General features: G+C 36.9%; 1 long non-coding RNA gene across 1 annotated transcript in view; it reads right to left on the bottom strand.

Moving 5' to 3' along the window:
• Positions 1 to 7344, bottom strand: part of LOC131381492 (uncharacterized) — a 69155-nt gene extending 61811 nt beyond the window's left edge. Inside the window, exons 1-2 of the long non-coding RNA XR_009210266.1 lie at positions 7264 to 7344; positions 4166 to 4233 (exon numbers count right to left, since the gene is read on the bottom strand). This is a non-coding gene — a long non-coding RNA (uncharacterized LOC131381492). The remainder of the gene's footprint in view (positions 1 to 4165; positions 4234 to 7263) is intronic.
• Between the last annotated feature and the right edge of the window lie 12291 nt (positions 7345 to 19635).

Here is a 19635-nt window from a genome sequence, read left to right as displayed (position 1 = left end):
AGACAGGGTTTTGAGATCAACCGGTCTGACCAAAATTTATAAGGCAGGAATTTCCTCTTTCTAATAAGCCTGGGAGCGCTATGGGAGGCTGGAGTATATTTCATCTCTGCAGTTTCAACCATAAGAGACAAGCACACCTTGGGGGGCCGTTTATAAACCTATACCTCCAGGCGCTTATTCTCTTCCTCAGGGAGGTTCCACGCTGAGAAAAAGAATTCAGCAATATTTCTCCCGTTTGCTTTTGAAAGAAGAGAAATATGGCTCTGTTCTGCCTGGCTCACCAGCGTCAGAGCTTAAGGTTATCTCTCTTGTTTCCTAAACATTGCTGTTATCGTGTTCTTTTTTCAAGGTGCCCAGATTTCATACGGTTTAAACACACATGCTCTACAATTTGTGCAGTTAATGCAATTATTACAGGGTCCTGAGGCGACATACATCCTCCTCGGCTGACAGGATTAAGAGATTAAAGTAAAGACAGGCATAGGAAATCACAAGGGTATTGACTGGGAAATGATAAGTGTCCATGAAATCTTTACAATTTATGTTTAGAGATTGCAATAAAGACAGGCATAAGAAATTACAAAAGTATTAATTTGGGGAACTAATAAATGTCCATAAAATCTTCACAATCCACATTCTTCCGTCATGGCTTCAGCCAGACCCTCTGTTTGGGGTCCCTGACTTCCCATAACACCTATAGAATTACAACATCAAGAGTGAACCAATGTACACAATGGATTTTGGGTAATAATTCATTCTGGTGTGAGATGTTGATAGTGAAGAGGATTGTGCAAGCGTGGAGGCAGAGGTATGTAGGAACTCTCTGTGCTTTCTCCTCAATGTTGATGTGAACTTAAAACTGCTCTAAAAATAGTCTTTTTAAAAAATAAATAAATAAATATTTTAAATATGTATGTTGGAAGTATGTGTACAAATCACACTGATTTTATGGGGTACAAATTGGTTCTTACACTGGAATTTATTACCATATAGTTACTTAGAAAATAAATTAATGTAAACTAAGGAAAATAAAGTTTAAATTTTACTTTTTACATTTGCATCAGAGTTGCTTAACCTCACCAAAGGCAGGGATAGAAAGGAGGAACGTAGGACAGAGGAGGGGAGGAGGATGGAAAAGCCATTATGCCACCTTTCTATATGTGAAAAATTCACATCAAAACCCTCAGAATCACTTTTTTAGGGAGCAGTTCTCAACCTTCATTCCATTGTTAATATGATGAAGGGCTGAAATATACTTTTTGAAGAATGTTCTGATTATTTTTGTCCGTAAAGAGGGCTCTGTTTTGGGCCTAACTAGAAAAGTCACCCTTCTCAAGTAAAGAAATACAAACTTCGATATTCATTTCAACCTGGTGCTCACAGAAACCACCCATGTCCATTACATGAATAAAAGCTAAGAAAATAGTTGTAAGCTAGGTTGAGCCAGCTCTAAAATGCAATTGCAACATTCCCAATCTGCTCTGCAGGCCTCCAATCCTACTTAAGTAACAATTCTAGGTTCACAGTTTTTCAGTATATTCAGAGACAATTAACAGAAATGTTACTAACATGTGCTTGATAAAACATTTTAAAGACGCAAAAAGCAAAGAGTCGTCTGGATTTAACATTGAAAAAGCGACTCTTATCCAAGATCAAACTACAGACAAGATGAATATTAGAAACTAGGTGAGTGGATATGTTAGATCTTAATTTTTCTTAACATGCCATACTGGTATAAGTTATTTTTTATTTTTGGTTTACTTTTTTCTCAAAACAATATAGATATTGTTGGTAGCATTTTTAATCAACCATGTGCCTCAAATATCTATATAATATATGATAGAATCCATAGATCTGTTTATTCCTAGTTTCTTTTCCTACTTGGAATGAATGGGAGAAACTATAATATTTCAAAGAGAAATAGTAACATACATGTGCACACCATTTAGAATGTACATTATAAGTGATTACATTTTCTTTCTTGCACCAATTTATAATTGCCAGTGTTTAAAATCATTTCTGTGCAGTATAGAACTGAGATAAAGCAACAAGGTGTTAGTATTTGAACTGACTTTTACTATAAGGATTTCTAAACTAGTCATTTGCTTCAAAACACAGACTGACAAACAGATTGACAAGCTTTCATCATGTCCTTCTATAAGATTCTGGCCAACTGTCTGGCTGACACAGCTGTCCCACCTGGGGCAAGAGGACAAAGAAATGACCTCTCTACATGGACCTTCTTCACCCACAATGCTACAAGCAAGCTAAAATAATGAGAGAAAATGATGAAAAGTCAAGACTGAAACTTTGAGAAGATATATTAGCTTATAAAGATAAAAGCCAAAACTGCTTAACCCAAAATTGATATTTTAGCAAAGAAATTTTAAAAAATAGAAATGTAAGATTAAAAATGCCTAGCTCAGGAAATCAATCACATTGCCTCTTATGCCACACATATAAAAATAAAGACACAATCATTCAGGTTATTTAATTGCAGATATGTACAAAATAATGCCTTCAAAGAATAATTATCTGAGCTTAGGAATAGATCCTGGCAACAGCACCTTAAACGACACCATCTGGGATACTACTACATAGTCCACAAGTGGCTCTTTGCCTCCCCTGAAGACCTCTGTCACCTGCCCCAAAATTTTCTCTTATTAGTCTTCCCACCATAGATAGCATGTTCTTGCAACATGTTAATAGTGGGTTGATTACCTACAAGGTTCCAAGTGATGTGCGAAGTGCTAGTAATTCAAAATAAAGAGAGTATGGGCCTTCTCTGAAGGAGCTTCAAGAATGGTGGGAACATAGGAGTAGACAGTTCAGAGTGTACAAAATCAGATCCAAATGTTTAAAGCCCTGTGATAGAAGAGTGTGCATGGTTCTCTGCCACATAAATCACATATAACTGATACAGCACAGTGTCAGGAAAGGTGTGTAGGCTAGGTACTGACAATTAGACCAGGACAAGAAAGGTGTTCCTGATAGATAGAGCAGAAAGCAAAAACAAAGACTGGCAGAGAAGCTTAGTGCCCATAGAGAGCTACCTGTGTGGCTACCAGGATGTGAAAACTTTCTATGAACTGCTCTTCCTCTGAGACACCAGTAGGGGCTTAAGGCCGCCTTGAGGGCACTGCTTAGCAACAGGGCACCATGGTAACTTAGATTTTAGTCCTCTCTGATAACATGCTAATACACATAGTCCATGAACTTGTCTGACATTTTTCAACAGGGCTTAGGAGGGGTCTTAGCACAAAAAGGTTCAGCGAAGTGAGCTGCGGGCCTGCCACTCAGGAGGGTGCCAGACATTGAGTCAGAGCATCGTGAGACGGATCTTCACTGCCAGGCTGGGATGGGGTGTGGTGGCAGAGGTCTGAACAGCCAGAGTCAGATAGCAGCTCAGTAGGACCACTGTGAACCAGGGAAAGCAGGTCGGGTAAATGGCCTCCCAACAGGAAAAATAAATGGTCCTGTGATGGAGCAAATCTGAACTCTGGGAGTGCAAGAGTAATTTATCAGCTAAATAAATATAAAATTATAAAATAGAGACACAAACAGGGGAGAGGCTCTCCCAGAGATTTTATCTCCTTTTTTTCTGATCTCATTCTGTCCCTTTTCTTCTACGCTCTTGATGAAAAGAAAAAGAAAAAAAAGAGAGAAACAAAAATCAGCCTAGTTAGACATAGTGAATTATAATACACAAATCATCTCAAACAAATAGACGACTAAACATGTTTGTGTCCAAGAAATGCACAGCAAAAGCCAGAGTTGAGGATTCAGTGCATAAGCCAGATATATTTAACGTGTCTCTTAGGACCACCTCTCCCTTTTTGCTACATTTTCCTCTTTTGCTTCTCTCTCCTCACTTCTGGCCCAAACTAACATTTCCCATTTCTCTCTTCAATACAAAGAAAAGATAGGCAGGATTCAGAGAAAGGAGGACACAGATTAAGATGATGAGAAAGTATAGAGATCTAAGAAGGCAGTCGAGGAGCAAGGACAAGAGGAAAGGTTTGAAGAAGGAAGAAAAGGAGGACAGTAAATAGGGAGGAGACGACAACTAGTACATCATGGTTTTATTTTTAAATATTTTAGAGATTTTTTAAAAGGAAATAAGAAAGATGAGGGACTGAGTAGAGGTAGGATCAACAAATCTCACCTTTTGTTATTTTATCTAAGCCTAAATTCAAAGAAACCACAGCCTCTCGTGGGATCAACACTCATATGCTGTAGTAAGACAGAAAATAAGGAAAAAGTATAAGCCTCCTCTACATATCAATCCTGAACAAAGCTTTACATTCCCTGATTCACTGAACTTGAGTTTGTAAAATTAGCAAGGCATAATCTGAATGTTTTTATTTCATAAAATATTTTAAGGTGGGGGGCCATTAACTATAGTTTCTACAGAAAATGAAACAATAGCAGCACTACCAGGCTTTCATCTGACCACTATTAAGTTTATGTCACCTCTCAAGGCTGTAAGAGAGACCTCTTTCTCCTCCCTGGTTTATCGTACCAGACTTACACTGTACTAGCGCATGCACCCGAGCAGACACAGGAAGTCCAAGGTCTTTTTGCAGTTAATGTTTACTTTTTGCTTACTATATGCCAGGCAATCCTCTAAGTGCATTACATATTATCTCATTTAATCCTCATCACTGACTCCATTAAGCAGGTACAATATTTGTCCCTTTTAAACAAAAAGGATTCAAGAAGGTTGCCTGAGGGCACACAGCCAGTAACTGGAGGAGCCAAGATAGGACCCCCAGCAATCTATGGTCAGAGTCTTTTTCTAACTTGTAAGCTATATTGCCTCTGTCTCTGCCTAGCCTGTGAGAAGCAGTTTGTAAAAGTAATACAGCAGGAAGCATAATGGAAATTTAATCACAATTCTTTGACAATAAATTGAAGTTTATACAGCATGAAATGTTTTTCAGTTTTTTAAAAGAGAACATATTCTACTTTCTGACATATTTTAAAATAGTCCTGCCCAAAAGTAGACTAGACTCGGTAGGCACAATGTGGCAGATTTGGCCTGAGGCAAACACCATTTAGCCTGCCTGTTTTTCCTGCGAATTTAAGTCTGTGGGCAAATTAGAATCTATACCTAAAAGTTCAAGCTTTGAAAATCCTTGTTCACATTTTGTGATGTCTTCCCTGACTTCAATTAAAAAAAAAATACAAAAAGATAATTCCCACCCCTCCTTGTATGATTTCTTCTATTTTCATCTTTTCCTGGAAAGCTTTTTACATTTCATTCTTGTGAAACAGACCAATTTAAATTCCAGTTTTTCCTGATTCTTTGGAAGCAAGCAAATTTTCATGATCTTCAATGTTTGGCATAAGAGAAGAAAAGGCAGTGAAAATAACATTTTTTTTTTATTTTTCTCAATCTGTTAAGTAAAAAGAACAGAAAAAAATCTTAACAACAAATTTAATATCTGAAGAGAAAGAATCTCTGCAGGTAGAGTGGTGAAGGTGGCAATACTTGACTTTTGGTGGCTCTCACTCACTGGCCTCTGCCTAGAATTTTTAGTCCCTTTACCTGATCCCACTTCCCTCCACTTCAAGGCCTTTCCTCACAGGCTCCTCCCACTTAGCCCATTTTTCTTTTGTAATTATCTGCAGCTTTCTGCTTAAATGTAGTTTACAGAAGAAAAATTTTTCTGGGTGCCGTTACCCGCTCAGGACCACACCAAATAAAGCTAGTTCCCTTTCTTCATGTGCTCTTGTAAACTTGATACTGTATTTTAAATAATTAGTTAAAATTTCTTTCTCTCCACCCACACTGGAAGTCTCATGAGCATAAATATCATTCCTGTCTTGATAACCTCCTGACTGTGCTGTAGTGCCCAATACAGCACCTGGCCTTCCACTGATGCTCACGACAAAGTCCATCTGCATCTGCACCTGTTTGAGACATGACCCCATATTAGAAAAATGTGAATACCTAAATAATAAATTTATCTGGGAAGTATAAAAAGTAACAAATATTCGATTTGACTCTTACACTGGTAATGGGACGTGTTACCATATGACTACCATAGCTTTTCAAAAAAGAGTATAAGAAAAACCAGTTAAAACTAACCATATTATCACTACTTAAGGCTGGGCAATACAGGGATTTTTGTTTAATATTATTAAGTTTGCAAATAAAATGCATTAGTAATTTTATGTCATTAAAAATAGAGCTAAACTATTTTTAATGGCTGACTTTTCATCAGAAAATTGTATTTAAAAGTTTCAGTCACAAGTTTTACTTCCTTTGGTTGCTTGATCATCTCCTATCATTACTCCAATAGCCAGAGTTAGCATATATTTCCCAGCAGCACCTACGGCAAACTAATCTGAAGTTTGAGAAATGAATCAACCAATTTAGAGTTAAATAACTTTTAAAATTATTTTCAAACTCACAAGTTTCAATCTTTCAGAATATAATCAACCAAAAGTAAGAAAAATGCGGAAAATGCTGAATGAATAAACAAAGCTAATTCAATAATAATGAATTATTAGACAAGAAACAATCAAGTATGTCTCATCTTGGAGAAAGGACGGTGATGACTAAAATCAATCTATTTTATTATTTAAGGCACTCCATTATAAGTTAGGCATGTGTTACATTTGCTTCTAAATAAAATAATTGATATTTCTTGATTTTGAAATACACTCATTCATAAAATATCAACTAATTAACCAATTTATTAAGCCTATTAGTAACTTCACACATCAATATATTCTTTCCTAATATTCTCTCAGTCTCTCTTCAGTGAAATATTTAGAAATACAAAACCTTTAATTTAAAATGCCATTCCACTCTATTCTTTAAAAATCAAATTGCCTCAAATACATATACATCTGTAGTTTATTAAATATCTGATTACTAAGCATCATCTGATCATCATTCTCATGAGCCTCTTTTCTGGCCATTCCTGTTCTTTTTTCTGCTTCCCAGCTATAACAACATTTTCTGTTTCTTAAATAAGCCATATTCCTTTATACTTTGAGATCTTTGCCCTTTGCTGGAAAGGTCTTCCTCTGTTCTGTGCCTCTTTATTTCCTACTACTTTCTCAGTTTGAGGTTAGCTCAAGTGCCACTTTGTGAAGGAAGCCAACTGTGGTTTTGCCCTCTCAAGGTGCTCCAGGATTCTCCTACAAAGTACACATAACTGTAACTTTTCAAATAATTGTCAATGGTTGCTTAAAGCTATCTCTAAGGAATCACTAGTTAAAATCACTAATGAAGAATCACCAAATTACCTGTAATCCAAGCTACCTAGAGGGGTGACACTGGAGGAATGCTTGAGCCAGGAGTTGGAGGCTGCAGTGAGCTGCAATCATGCCAGTGCACTCCAGCCTGGGAAACAAAGCACGACCCCCTCTCAAAATATATATTTAATTAATAAATCACTAAATTAAGATGTTCTGCCTTCTCCTGGAGTTGCTTACTCTTACCCACACTTAATTTTATGGAAAGGAGACATGAGAAATGAAGCCTATATCAAAAGTTTCCAATAGAAATGTTTCACTAAAATGTATAATGCTCTACAAATTAAATTTAACATTTAAAGAACTTTAGTTCTTTCATTATGAAGTTGATCTAGGACCAACAAGCAGGCCACTCCCAAACACCATGATTAGTTAAATATCCAGGCTAGCAGGCCTCTGCTGACCTCAGTAATCCACTGCCCCAAGCTTTCCTTGTCCCTATCCTGCAATGGCCAGAAAGAATATGTTCCCAGGCAGTCACCTGATTACCCTCCTGGAAAAGGGATAGTCAATACTATTTCAGAAGGCATTTTCTTCTATCCCACGAAAATCTTTTTATTTATGTGAGAAGAGCATTCTACTGTTAATTTGGGTCAGTTTTGCCAGTGAAACAAAAAACTAGCTAACATTTCACCCTCATTTGAAGAACAAGGTACATGGTGATTGATACGGTTTGGATTTGTGTCCTAACCCAAATCTCATGTCAAACTGAATCCCCAATGTTGGAGGAGGGGCCCGGTGGGAGGTGGTTAGATGATGGGGGCAGACTTCCCCCTTGCTGTTCTCATGATAGTGAGTTCTCACAAGATCTGGTTTTTTAAAAGTGTGTGGCACCTCTCCCCACTCTCCCCACTCTTTCCTCCTCTTGCTCTTACCATGTAAGACATGCCCCCTTCCTCTTCACCTTCCACCATGATTGTAAGTTTCCTGTGGCCTCACTAGCCAAGCTTCCTGTACAGTCTGCAGAATCCTGAGCCAATTAAACTTCTTTTTTTTAATAAATCACCCAATTTGAGTTATTTCTTTATAGCAGAGTAAAAACAGACTGATAAAATGATTAAGATTTTATAAGAGGACAGGGAATAAGAGTTTCCCCGAAATGGAGAAACAACATGTATTTTAGAACAACTATATTTACTTGGAGTCACTTTGTTGCTGAATGGGAATTACCTAGTGAAAGAAATTCTGAACAGAAGTCAAGCCTCACATTCTAGTTCTGGTTAGGCCATTAGCTGTGAAACCTCAAGTAAGTCATTTAACCTACCTGTGCTTCTTCCTCTTTTCTCAAAAGTAAAACGGATGAGCTAAATGACTATTTAGGCCCTTGTAGGTTTGTGGTTCTACTTTAATTCTTAAACTAAAATACAACAATTTGCTTCCTTATTCCCTACTCATTTAGCAAAAAAGGAAGGCAGTGCATTCACCACTTCTTCAACAGCTTGTTATATCCACATTATTATATTTAGTTTGTTTGAGGTAGCTTAATTTAACAGCACAGCTTGTCAGAAGCACTTGCATATTTACATTGTAATGGCCCTTCAGAGCAATTATGATATCAACAGAACTATTATAATTGCAATGCCGCCATAACATCTTACAGGTATAGTAGCACTAGAGATTAAATTTTTATGGCACATACTCAAGCTACTGCACAAAGCGGCAGTTTTTCCAAATATAAATAGTTGGGTATTTTTTGAACATTTTGGATTTAAAAGACTAACAGCCATTGACATACACCAGACCATGTTTCCAGTGTGGAAAGAAGATATCTTACTTATTTTTTTTTAGCTGGGGGTGAAGGAAGATGGCTGAATAGAACCCTCCAACAGCTGTCCCCCAACAGGAACACCATATTGAACAACCATCCACACAACACCTTCATGAGAACCAAAAATCAGATGAGTTATCACAGTACCTGGTTTTAATATTGTATCAAGGAAAGAGACACTGAAGAGGTTAGGAAGGAAAGTCTTGCATTAACTATACCACTTTTTCTATATCTCCCAGCAGCACTACACTGCATGAAAAGAGAATCTGTGTGCACAGGGGAAGTAGAGTGAAGTGATTCTGGAACTTTGCATTGGAACTCAGCATAGCCCTGTCACAGCAGAACACAACACAGGGAAGAATTCTGTCAATAACCACAGAGGGATCATTTAAACTAGCCAGCTAAAGGGAATTCTCTGTCACAGCAGCAGGATTCCAAGTTCTGGCTAGCTCCAACACCAACTAACTAAAGAGCCCTGAGGTCTTGAATACATTTGAAAGGTAGTGTGCCTACAAGGACTGCAATCTTGGGAAAGTCCACTTGCTGCACTAGATTCAGAGCCAGTGGAATTGGAATGCATGCAATCCAGCGAGACACAAGTTGTGTTAGCCAAGGAAGTGCTTGGATCACCTCTACCTCATCTCCAGGCAGTGCAGCTCAGGAGAGATTCCTTTCACTTGTAGAAAAGAGAGGGAAGAGTAAAAGGAACTTTGTCTTGCAACTTGGGTACCAGGTCAGCCACATTAAAGCACCAAGCAGATTCCTGAAGCCCCCAATTCCAAGCCCTCGCTCCTGGACAGCATTTCTAGACTCACCCTGGGCCAGAAGGGAACCTCCTGCATGGAAGGAAAGGACACATTACTGGCAGGATTTACTACTGGCTTACTAAAGAGCTCTTAGGCCTTGAATAAAATCAGCAGTATCTAGGCAGTAGTCACCATGGGTCTTGGGCAGGACCCAGAAATGTGCAGGCTTCAGGTGTGACCCACTGCAGTCCCAGCTGTAGTAGCCACGAGGGTGCTTGGGTCACCTATCCCCCAACTTCAGGCACTCAAGCATGGAGAGAGAGACTCTTTCTCTTTGGGGGAAAGCAAAGGAAAAGAATGAAAGACTGCCTGGTAATGTGGGGAATTCTCCTCAATTGTATCCAAGCAAACCAAGGTGTAAGAGTCTGCAAGAGCCACAGTATTCCTGGCCTTGGAGCACTTCATACTGCAGACAGACCTGCAATGACCAAAGACTTAGACCACAACACAAAATTCCCTTTGAATTTCTGGAAAGCATTCTTAAGAAGGATGAAGTCCAGACTTCAAAGATTAAATACCTAACTCTTTAATACCCAGACATTGACAATTATCCAAAAGCATAAAAAAATCCAGGAAAACATGACCTCACCAAACGAACTAAATAAGGCACCAATAACCAATCATGGAGAGACGGAGATATGTGACCCTTCAGACACAGAATTCAAACTAGCCATTTTGAGAAAGCTCAATGAGCTTCAAGAAAACAAAGAGAAGGAATTTAGAATCCTATCAGAGGAATTTAACAGAGATTGAAATAACAAAAAAAAATTCAAGCAGAAATTCTGGAGCTGGAAAGCTCAATGGACAAATTAAAAATGCATCAGGGTCTCTCAATAGCAGAAATGGTCAAGCAAAGAAAAGAATTAGTGATCTTGCAGGCAGTCTATTTGAAAATACACAGCCAGAGGAAACAAAAGGAAAAAGAATAAAAAAGAATTAAACACATTCACAGGATTTAAAAAATAACTTCAAAAGGAAAATCCAATAGTTATTGGCCTGAAAGAGAAAGTAGAGAGACAGATCAGGGGAGAAATGCATTCAAATAAATAATAACAGAAAATTCTCCTAACTTAGAGAAAGATATCAATATCCAGGTACAAGAAGGTCATGGAACACCAAGCAATTTTAACCCAAAAAGACTATTTCAAGGCATTTACTAATCAAAGTCTCAAAAGTCATGGATAAGAAAGGATCCTAAAAGTAGCAAGAGAAAGAAACAAATAACATACAAATGAGCTTCAATGTATCTGGCAGCAGACTTCTCAGCAGAAAACTTACTATCCAGGAAAGAACGGCATGACATATTCAAAGTGCTAGAATGTTCTATTTTTGTCTCCATAATTCCGATTACCAGTGAGCTTTGCACCTTAGATAATTTCTTATTGCTCATTAACATAATTTTCTCTCAGACTGATAAACTCTCTTTAGCATTTCTTATAGGACATGTCCTATAAGTTTGAGACATCAAAATACACCACCTGAGAAAATCATATTCACTAAAAGAAAGACAAAAAGGAAAAGAAGACCACAAAACAACCAGAAAACAAATAACAAAATGAGAGGAGTAATTCCTTAATTATCAATAATAACATTGAATGTAAATGGACTAAACTAACCAATCAAAAGACATAGAGTGGCTGCATAATTTTTTTAAAAAAAGACCCAACAATCTATAGCCTACAAGAAACACACTTTGCCTACCAAGACACACAGATTGAAATAAAGAAATAAAAAAAGATATTTCAGGCCAACAGAAACTAAAAAAGAGCAGGGTTATCTATGTTTATATCAGACAAAATAGATTTCACAAAGAAAATTGTGAGACAGAGAAGCTTATTATATAATGATAAAGCAGTCAGTTCAACAACAAAAGGTTAAATTTCTTTACAAATTAGGAAACACAATCATGACAAAAGGGAAAGCAGGCATCTTCTTCAAAGGCAGCAGGAGAGAGAGAGAGAGAGAGAGAGCACCCTCTGAAGCAACAGCCAGAGCAGTACCTTGGCCCCTTTTAGACACAGCTGGGATGAAGGGCACGAAGCCCCAAGATTGCACTACGCAACAAGGGCCTAGGCTTGGATTATGAAACAGTTTTTTCCTACTATACCTCCAGGTCAGTTTTTTCCTCCTATGCCTCCAGTTCTCTGACATGGCCTGAAGACATTTTCCCCACTGTCTTGGCAATTAACATTCAATTTCTCATTACTTATGCAAATTTCTGCAGCTGGCTTAAATTTCTCCCCAGAATATAGGTTTTTCTTTTCTATCTGATCATCAGGCTGCAAATTTTCCAAACTTTTATGCTCTGCTTCCCTTTTAAACATAAGTTCCAATTTCAAACTATTGGTTTGTGAATATGTACAACTGAATACTTTCAGAATAATCCAGGTCACGTCTTGAATATTTTGCTACTTAGAAATGTCTTCCTCCAGATACCCTAAATCATCCCTCTCAAGTTCAAAGTTCCACAGATTTCTAGGGCAGGGGCAAAATGCCACAAGTCACTCTACTAAAGCATAGTATAAGTGACTTTCACTCTAGTGTCCAAGAAATTCCTCGTCTCCATCTGAGACCACTCAGGCTGGACTTCATTGTTCATATCACTATCAGCATTTTGGTCAAACCCATTCAACAGGTCTTTAAGAAGCTCCAAACTTTCCCACATCTTCCTGTCTTCTTCTGAGCCCTCCAAACTGTTCCAACCTCTGCCTGTTACTCAGTTCCAAAGTCACTTCCACATTTTCTTTTATTATTATTATTATTATTATACTTTAAGTTTTAGGGTACATGTGCACAACGTGCAGGTTTGTTACATATGTATCTATGTGCCATGTTGGTGTGGTGCTGCACCCATTAACTCGTCATTTAGCATTAGGTATATCTCCTAATGCTATCCCTCCCCCCTCACCCCACCCCACAACAGTCCCCAGTGTGTGATGTTCCCCTTCCTGTGTCCATGTATTCTCATTGTTCATTTCCCACCTATGAGTGAGAACATGCGGTGTTTGGTTTTTTGTCCTTGCGATAGTTTGCTGAGAATGATAGTTTCCAGCTTCATCCATGTCCCTACAAAGGACACGAACTCATCATTTTTTATGGCTGCATAGTATTCCATGGTATATATGTGCCACATTATCTTAACATTTTCAAGTATCTTCATAGCAGTGCCCACTACCTCAGTACCAGGTTACTGTATTAGTTCATTCTCACACTGCTATAAAGACACTATCCAGGACTGGTTAATTTATAAAGAAAGGATATTTAATTGACTTACAGTATTGTCAATTCCTAGTGACAAATTTTCTTTATAAATTTGGAAACACAATCATGACAAAAGGGAAAGCAGGCATCTTCTTCAAAGGCAGCAGGAGAGAGAGTGTGAGCGAGTGAAGAAGGAACTGTCACACACATAAAACAAATCAGATCTTGTGAGAACTCACTACCACAAGAACAACATAGGGGAAACTGCCCCAATGATCCAATCACTTCCCACCAGGTCCCTCCCTTGACATGTGGGGATTACAGGTCTCTCCGCTTGACACATGGGGATTACAATTCAAGATGAGATTTGGATGGGGACACAGAGCCAAACCATATCAGGAATTATGGAAACTATACGAACACACGGAAATTAAACAATATGCTCTTGAATGACCAGTGGGTCAATGAAGAAATTAAGACGAAAATTTAAAAATTTCTTGGAACAAATGAAAATAGAAATGCAGCATACCAAAACCTATAAGATACAGCAGAAGCAGTAGTAAGAGGACAGTTTATATCAATAAACGCCTACATTAAAAAGTAGGAAACATCAAATAAACAACCTAACAATGTATCTTGAAGAAATAAAAAAAAAAACAAAGCAAAGCAAACTCAAAATTAGTAGAAAAAAAGAAATAATAAAGATCAGAGCAGAAATAAATGATACTGAAACAAAAAAATACAAAAGACCAGTGAAACAAAAAGTTGATTTTAAAAAAAGATAAACAAAATAAAACACTTTAGCCAGTCTTAGAAAAAAAGGAGACCCAGATAAATAAAATCAAAGATGAAAAAGGAGACACATACATATACGTTGCATATGTCTATGTATATATACATAGACTAAGACTGAACCATAAAGAAATCCAATACCTGAACAGGCTAATAACAAGTAATGAGATTGAAGTCATAATAAATGTTTTGCCAAACATTTATTGGAAAGACTAATACAAATTCTACTCAAACTATTCCAAAATACTGAAGAGGAGGTAATCATTCCAAACTTATTCAACGAGGCTAGTATTACCCTGACACCAAAACCAGACAAAGACACATTTAAAAAAAAAAGAAAACTATAGATCAGTATCCCTGATGAACATAGATGCAAATATTCTCAACAAAATACTAGTAAACCAAATTCATCAACACAGTAGAAGGACCAGTCATCATAACCAAGTGGGATTTATTCCAGGAATGCAAAAATGGTTCACCATACACAAATCAACAAATGTGGTACTTCACATCAACAGTATGAAGGACAAAAACCATATGATTATCTTAACTAATGCTGAGAAAGCATTTGATAAAATCCAACAATCCTTCATGATAAAAACTGTCAAAAAAACTTGTTATAAAAGAAACATACCTCAACACAATAAAAGCCATATATGACAGACCCACATACTGAATGGGGAAAAACTAAAAGCCTTTTTTCTAAGATCTGGAACAAGACAAAGATGCCCTCTATCACCATTGTTATTCAGCATTGTACTGAAAGTCCTAGCTATAGCAATTGGAGAGGAGAAAGAAATAAAAGACATCCAATTGAAACAGAAGAAGTGAAATTATCCTTGTTTTCAGCTGATAGGATCTTTATCTAGAAAAACCTAAAGACTACCAAAAAACTATTAGAAGTGATAAACAAATCCGGTAAAATTGGAGAATACAAAATCAACATACAAAAATCAGTAGCATTTCTATATGGCAACAGTGAACTATTAAAAAAAGAAATCCAAAAAGTAATGCCATTTACATTAGCTACAAATAAAATCAAATTCTTAAGAATAAACTTAACCAAGGAAGTGAATAATCTCTACAATGAAAACTATAAAACTTAAATAAAGAAATTAAAGAATACATAAAAATATGCAGATATTCCATGTTCATAGATTAGAAAAATTAATATTGTTAAAATATCCATACTTCCCAAAGCAATCTATAGACTCACTGCAATCTCTATCAAAATACCAATGGAATTCGTAACAGAAATAGATAAAATAAAACTAAAATTTATATGAAACCACAAAAGGCCCAGAATAGCAAAAGCCATTCTGAGCAAAAAGTACAAAATTGGATGAATCACATTACCTGACTTCAAATTATACTACAGAGCCATAGTAGTCAAAACAGCATGGTATTGGCATTTTGTGATAGACAAATGGAATAGAATAGAGAGCCTAGAAATAAATCCACACATTTACAGTGTGCTCATTTTCAACAAAAGTGCCAAGAACATACATTGGGGTAAAACAGTGTCTTCTATCAACGGTCCTTGGAACACTGGCTATCTATATGCAGAATAATGAAACTAGACCCCTATGTCTGGCCATATACCAAAATCAAATTGAAACAGATTAAAGAGAAATATAAGCCCCGAAACTTATAAATAAAACATTGGGAAATTTATCTAGGACAGTTGACTGGGCAAAAAGTTCTTGAGTAAAAAAAACAAACAACCCCATCAAAAAGTGGGTGAAGGACATGAACAGACACTTCTCAAGAGAAGACATTTATGCAGCCGAAAAGCACATGAAAAAATGCTCATCATCACTGGCCATCAGAGAAATGCAAATCAAAACCACAATCAGATACCATCTCATACCAGTTAGAATGGCCATCATTAAAAAGTCAGGAAACAACAGGTGCTGGAGAGGATGTGGAGAAATAGGAACACTTTTACACCGTTGGTGGGACTGTAAACTAGTTCAACCATTGTGGAAGTCAGTGTGGCGATTCCTCAGGGATCTAGAACTAGAAATACCATTAGACCCAGCCATCCCATTACTGGGTATATACCCAAAAGACTATAAATCATGCTGCTATAAAGGCACTCGCACACGTATGTTTATTGCGGCACTATTCACCATAGCAAAGACTTGGAACCAACCCAAATGTCTAACAACGATAGACTGGATTAAGAAAATGTGGCACATATACACCATGGAATACTATGCAGCCATAAAAAATGATGAGTTCATGTCCTTTGTAGGGACATGGATGAAACTGGAAACCATCATTCTCAGCAAACTGTCGCAAGGACAAAAAACCAAACACCACATGTTCTCATTCATAGGTGGGAATTGAACAATGAGAACACATGGACACAGGAAGGGGAACATCACACTCCGGGGACTGTTGTGCAGTGGGGTGAGGGGGGAGGGATAGCATTAGGACATATACCTAATGCTAAATGACGAGTTAATGGGTGCAGCACACCAACATGGCACACGTATACATATGTAACAAAACTGCACATTGTGCACATGTACCCTAAAACTTAAAGCATAATAATAAAATAAAATAAAAGTTCTTGAGTAATACCTCAGAAGCACAGGCAACTAAAGCAAAAATGGACAAATGAGATCACATCAAGCTAAAAATCTTCTGCACAGCAAAGGACAAATATGAACAAAGTAAAGAGACAACACAAAGAATGAGAGAACATATTTGCAAACTACTCATCTGACAAGGGATTAATAACCAGAATACATAAAGAGCTCAAAAAACTCTATAGGAAAAAACTAATAATCTGATTTTAAAATGGGCAAAGATATAAATAGAAATTTCTTAAAAGAAGACATATAAATGGCAACCAGTTTTTTTTTTAATTTTTAATTTCCATAGGTTTTTGGGGAACAGATGGTAGTTGGTTAGATGAATAAGTTATTCAGTGGTGATTTGTGAGATTTTGGTGCACTCATCTCCTAAGCAGCATACACTCAACCCTGTTTGTAGCCTTTTGTCCCTCATCCCCTTTTCATCCTTTTCCCCGAATCCCCAAAGTTCATTATGTCATTCTTATGCCTTTGCATCCACTTATATCATTATAATTATGATCATTATATCATTATAACTATTATATCATTATATCACCCACTTATATCATTGTTATACCTTAGCTCCCAGTTATGAGTGAGAACATATGATGTTTGGTTTTCCATTCCTGAGTTACTTCACTTAGAATAACAGTCTCCAACCCCATCCAGGTTGCTGCAAATGCCATTAATTCATTCCATCTTGTGGCTGAGTAGTATGCTGTCATATATATATATATATATATATATACCACAGTTTATTTATTCGCTCACAACCAGGTATGTTTTTTAAATGCTCAATATCATTGATCATCAGTGATCAATGATCAGTCTTCAGAAATGCAGATCAGAAATAAAATAAGAGATTATTTTACCCCAGTTAAAATCACTTTCATCCAAAAGACAGCCAGTAATGAATGCTGAAAAGGATGTGAAGAAAGCGGAACCCTTGTACACTGTTGGTGGAAATGGAAAAGTACAGCTACTATGGAGAACAGTATAGAGGTTCCTCAAAAAAACTGTGAATAGAATTAACATTTCCAGCAAGCTCACTGCTAAGTACATATTAAAAAGAAAATTAAAAAGAAAGGAGGCCAGGCATGGTGGTGCATGCCTGTAATCCCACCACTTTGGGAGGCCGAGGCAGGCAGATCACCTGAGGTCAGGAGTTCGAGACCAGCCTGACAAACATAGTGAAACCTCGTCTCTACTAAAAAATACAAAAATTAGCCGGGCATGGTGGCAGGTGCCTATAATCCCAGCTACTTGGGAGGCTGAGGCAGGAGAATCGCTTGAACCCACGAGGCAGATGTTGCAGTGAGCCGAGATGTGCCATGCACTCCAACCTGGGTGACAGACAAGACTGTCAAAAAAAAGAGAGAGAGAGAGAGAGAAGAAAGAAAGAGAGAGAGAGAGAGAAAGAAAGAGAGAAAAAAGGAAATAAGTGCGTCAAAGCGATATCTGCACCCCCATGTTTTTTGTAGCACTATTCACAATAGCCAAGATTTGGAATCAAGCTATGTGTACATCAACAGATGAATGGGTAAAGAAAATGTAGCACGTATACACTATGGAATACTACTCAGCCATTAAATAAAATACAATCCTGTCATTTGCAACAACATGGTAGAACTGGAGAACGTTATGTTAAGTAAAATAAATGAGGCAAAGAAAGACAAATTTCTGATGTTCTCACTCATATATGAAAGAAAAAAATTAAAACAATTGATCTCACGCAGATAGAGACTAGAATGATGCTTACCAGTGGCTAGGAAGAGTAGAGGGAGGCAGGAGAAAAAAAAGTGGGGATGATTAATGGGCCCAAAAATATAGTTAAATAGAATGAATAAGATTTAGTGTTTGATAGCATAATAACGTGACTATAGTGAACAATAATTATTGTACGTTTTTTAATAACTAAAAGAGTTGAATTGGAATGTCCCTAATACAAAGAAATGGTAAATGCTTGAGATGATATATACCCCAATTACCCTGATGTGATTATTATACATGATATGGCTTTATCAGAATACATGTACCCCGTGCATATATACACCTATTACATACTCATAGTAATTAAAAATATAAAAGTTATTTAAAAATAAATTTGTTTATGAAACAATCATAATGTATATATCATAGCCTACTGGGCTGTTCCACAACTGCAAAATGGTTTAGCCTAGGCATACTGCTTTGGGCCAAGGTTATGAAGCTCTAAACCAAAAGAAAATTATTATATTCAATTCATTAATATTAAGTGACTGGAACAATAAACTAATTGATGTTTTAGATTTGACAATATATTTTTCTCAGATTTTCAGATATCCTAGAAATCTAACTCAAATACTCTTTCATAAGTTTCATGCTACAGAAAACAAAGTATGTGGGGAGGTGATGGTATGGGAGAAAAAGGATGTATGTGTCCCTTACTGAAAAATTCTATCTCTATGACATGTATTTTTTTGGCCCAAGTCAATGGAGTGAGCGAGGGAAGAACTGAGGAACTCTGACAAGTCAGAGTTACTGGGAAAAAGAATATGGAGACATGGAAGGGAGAAATCAAGAGCTGAAGAAATTTTTAGGGCATTCAGAGAGAGGGAGCTCAGAGATTTAAGGGACAGAGTTCATTTGTGTGAGAAGTGGTGGGAGTGGGAGATTTCGCTGAGCTTTATTATTTCAATCCCACTTGGCATGCTTCAAGAGACTCAAGTGAAGATTTTATTGCTTTTCAGAATATTTGGCAATTGATCTGGTTTTGTTCTTGACGGCTAACATCTCAAGTGTGGGCCTTAAAACTGCTTAGATTTATCTGTATTATATTTATATTTTACAAAGTAATAAAACCAGTTACTAAAAGACTAAGAGTTCTACAATACAACAAGTTTCTGGAGGGATGGTATTATTCATCTCACCACATATTTCCAGTTCTTAGCCAGACAAGGTGTTCAATAAACATTTGTAGAATAGAAGATGGATGAGTGGATGGTTTCCTTATACACACAGCAGATAAAGCAATTGAACAGAAAATGTAAGCAAAACAAAAAGTTCACATAATATTTTTTCCATTATTTCAAAATTTAAGTGAAAGTTACTCTAGATCTGAATTATTGCAGATAATTTTCTCAATTCTTTATTTCACTTTTTATGACTTAAGTAAATGTTTTATTTCATTAATTAATTTCTCAGTGTGCTAAATTTGTGTTAGATAATAGAA

Source organism: Hylobates moloch, unplaced genomic scaffold, assembly GCF_009828535.3.
Source record: "Hylobates moloch isolate HMO894 unplaced genomic scaffold, HMol_V3 SCAFFOLD_16, whole genome shotgun sequence".
NCBI classification, from domain to species: Eukaryota; Metazoa; Chordata; class Mammalia; order Primates; family Hylobatidae; genus Hylobates; species Hylobates moloch.
The sequence above is the reverse complement of the archived record's forward strand: the minus strand, read 5'-3'. Positions and strand labels throughout refer to the sequence as shown.